The sequence below is a fragment of the Myotis brandtii genome, unplaced genomic scaffold (genome assembly GCF_000412655.1).
Source record: "Myotis brandtii unplaced genomic scaffold, ASM41265v1 scaffold914, whole genome shotgun sequence".
Classification (NCBI taxonomy): Eukaryota; Metazoa; Chordata; class Mammalia; order Chiroptera; family Vespertilionidae; genus Myotis; species Myotis brandtii.
In genome coordinates this window covers 395,119-399,317 of record NW_005371764.1, presented here as the reverse complement: position 1 = coordinate 399,317, position 4,199 = coordinate 395,119, and positions in this window count along the sequence as shown.

Sequence of the window (4,199 nt, the reverse complement as noted above, 5' to 3'; positions counted from 1 at the left end):
GGGGTCTGGCTGCAGCTGCTGCCCCCGGAGGACATGGTCTTCCACGCGTAGTGCCAGCAGCCAGAACGTGGCCCTCCTGCCGCTGCAGCCTCGCCCGCCCCCCTGAATTGAGTTTTTAAAAAATTAGTTTCCTAGCGTCTTAGCTTATGTTATCTTAAAGAAGAAATACATTAATTAAAAAATTAATATAAAGTTATAAATAAAAACAACTATAAGGTGTGAAATCTAGAAACTGGGGACTGGAGATGAACTATCTCTGTCAGAACAACAAATAAAGGAATGTGACTTGCAGTAAATATACTCAATGACTTGTCCATAGAAAGAAAGAAATTAGCCATGGCCTGCTGACCCCAGAACTTATTTCAAGAAACTTAGAATCATGACAATTTATCCATTTGATTTGGGAGAGGTAGTCCAATTATACAGGGAATTAGAAATTTTGCAACCAATTGCTTGGAATATTTTAACAAAATTATTCTCTTTTCCTGTCTGTTTGTTTTCCTAGCTACCACATTGTATCACCTGGAAAATGTTCTAAGTAGCTATAGCAAAGAGAATGGGTGGACCCAGCTGATATACTACTCTCCATGTATCCCATTGAACATTTAATACATCACTAGGTTCATTGTAGGTGACCGCCTCCCAAACTAAAAATCCCAAATCCAGTGGAACTGCTCAGAAAATAGAAGATGCCTCCACTCTAGAAAAAGATTCAAATAAAGATCTTTGGGGGTGACTATAGGAACGAACAATGGATGTAAGCTTTTGAGGTCATAAAACACAGGAAAAGGGTCCAGAAAAGAGGGCAACAATAAAATTTGCAAATAGCTTAGAGTCTTTACATATGAACAATCCCATTTCATCAGCGGTTGTTAAAATATAAAATTTTATATTACTCAAAGAAGAAAAGAAACATAGATTTTTTTCTCTCATTATGATTATAAAAGAGGGTTAATCCTGGGATGCACTACCGGAGGATTGGCTTGATATAGGTTTTATCCCTACAATTCTCAGATACAGCAATAGAGGATTAAACTATGAACAGGTCTTGAGGTGAGTGTTTTACCAGAAATATAAGAAATATTTATAAAGAAATATTAGTTTATAAAGAAATACTAGAATCTACTTTTAGTCTTCCTTTGTAGCAAGTAATAATGTACATGTTTTGTTTAACCTCTTGAGATATTTTGAAATGTTTTGATTTTAACTAGCAAGTACTTTATTAATGGCAGTTCATCTCCTAGATCTCTAAATGATTTGGCCTAAGAACAAAATTAAACTTCCTGAATTTGATTTCTCTAAAACATCACTAAATGCAATTGCCCTTTCTGTCAAATAAGCCCTTACTGGTTTGTAAGTCTGAAGTGATTTTTTTCCTCTCTCATTATGGTTGTTCCAGGACTCTTGACATTCTCTAAATCATCTTTCACTGAGCACAAGAGGTCCATGAGGAAGTCAAGATCGATGATAGACTTCATCTCTCTTGAATTTTAATGCAAATGTCTGTTCCCCTAATCAAACAAAGGTTAAAAAGGAAATCAAATTAGTTTAGTACAAAAGCCAGCATAATTGAACTAACAAAAAAAAATGCTTTCCGCATGAGAAACCTTTAATCAATACTTTAAATAAGAATGTCACTGGAAAGAAGGGCTCATATGTGGTCAGTTATAATCTGCAAATCAATGTGTTCTATTTAAATAAATATTTGACCACACAGCTCAATAGGCATTGCCCATAAGAATTTTTTTATTTAGCCCTGACCAGTTTAGCTCAGTGGCTAGAGCATCGGCTTGTGGACTGAAGAGTCCCAGGTTCGATTCTGGTCAAGGGCATGTACCTTGGTTGCGGGCACATCCCCAGTAGGGGGTGTGCAGTAGGCAGCTGATGGATGTTTCTCACTCATGGATGTTTCTAACTCTCTATCCCTCTCCCTTCCTCTCTGTAAAAAATCAATAAAATATATTTTTTAAAAAGAATGTTTTTATTTAAACCAAAATGAAACAAAATTACAGTATAAATATAGTGTTCAGGGCATAACCTAAACTTGTGAAAAATTCAAGGTTAGATCTATTTCATTTTTTAATAATTGGATATTAAATATTGGAGAGACTATCTAGTAACTTGCCTCAATTTAGCTGTTCAACAGTAAAATGATGTTGGAAAATAGATCACTTACTAAAGATATATGTAGGTGCAATTTTTCTATTATAGGTTTAGTTTGGCTAGCTGTAATTATTTAATCAAATATACATTCAATATAGCTTCAACTTTGGCCAATTTTTAACTCAGTTATGCAAAAATAGAGTCATGTGGAGTTGACTTTTTATAAGTAAGTATACTGTCATTGTATTTCATAAAAAAACCGAAATCAGCTAATATTAGATAAACACTTTCTGTACTCATAGTAGCACCCACACATGTTGACAAGTTGTTTGCATTGCCACCTATATCACTTGGAATCTTCCACTTATTGGCTGTGTGGCCTTGGGCATCATCACTCAATTTTCTGTATTAGAAAGTGTGCCTGTGAATGGTGTCTACTTTTTTTTTTTCAAGCATTCCTCACTCTCTCCCCTTTGGCAACTTGTTCTCTGTATATATAGATTTGTTTCTGTTTTGCTTATTCATGTGTTTGGGTTTTTTTGGATTCTGCATATAAGAGAAATCATATAGTAATTGTCTTTCTCTGTCTGACTTATTTATTATCAATGTCGTCTATTAAAAGGCCATTTTTGGGATTTAAGGACATAATATATATAAAGATATTAACATAGTGTGTGGCCGATTGTAAATGATAAATGGTAACTCATAATTGAATTCTGATGGTGGACATATAAATGAATACAATTTAACACACCATTCTGGTTTTAGTCCTATTTAATAAAAGCCTAATATCCTAAGTGTCCAGTCATCGGGTCGGCTGTTCAACCAATCAAAGCATAATATTCTAATGATAAGCTAAGGCCGCTCAACTGCTTGCTATGATGTGCACTGACCACCAGGAGGCAGATAGTCAACTGGTCTACCAGTCACTATGACATGCACTGACCTCCAGGGTGCAGACGCTCAGACCGGTAGGTTAGCTTGCTGCTGGGGTCTGGCCGATGGGGACTGGGCGAGCCAGGCCGGACATGCCCTGGAGCCCTCCCGCGGTCCCTCCCCAGCTGGCCAACCTTCTGAGTCCCTCCCAGGCCCCAATTGAGCACCGGTGGGGTTCCTTGGCTTGGCCTGCACCCTCTCGCAATCTGGGACCCCTCGGTGGATGTTGGAGAGCCAGTTTTGGTATGATCCCGCAGTCCAGGCTGAGGGACCCCACTGGTGCATGAATTCATGCATCAGGTCTCTAGTAGCTCAATAATATTCAGTAGGAATAGAGAAACCAAGATGGCAGCATAGGTAAACATAGAAAATTGCTGCCTCGCACAACCACTTCAAAAATACAACTAAAAGACAAAACAGATATCATCCAGGCAGGCTGGCTGAGTGGAAAGTCTACAACTAGAAGAAAAGAGAAAAGAGAAAAGCACACTGAGACTCAGAGGAGGTGTGGAAGTAAAGTGCAGAGGTATGGAGGTGCACATGGAAAGGGTTGGCAACTGAGGACACGGTGGTCTTTTTTAATCAGGAGGGAGTCTCAAGCTCCCGACTGCTCTGAACTCCAGTTCCGGGCGAGTCTCTGAGGAACCAGAGTCATACGGGGAGAAACTGGACTGTTCGGCATCGGTCGGAACTCAAGGGCGAATTTCTCTCAGAGGTGCTTGCAGTGATTACTGGGACACTGAGACCTGGGGCCACTTAGGCCAGGGCTGAGGATCTGCCATAGATATTTTCTCCACCTTGTTGATACCCTGGGACCCCGCCCCACCCAAGCTGTGTGCAGAGGCTTTTGCATAAGAATGGCCAGGCCCTTTGCAATCTAAAATTACCTAACAAACTGCAGCTGGGTCAGAGAGACCCAGAACATCCAAAAGAAGGCCCAAGGCCCCACAACAGCTTGCATTGCTTCACAGCTGGGCCTCATCTGGGCACCTCCAAACCCCAAACAAAGAAGAGGAATCTTCAGATCTCTCCATAGTGCCTGCTGGGTAGCCTCAGGCAGAGGCTAAATTAGCACTTCCTTAGAGATCCAAGAGCCAGTGTACCCAGTGGTCAGAGTGGGACCATCCAGATTACAACTCCTCAGATCCATAAGGGACACA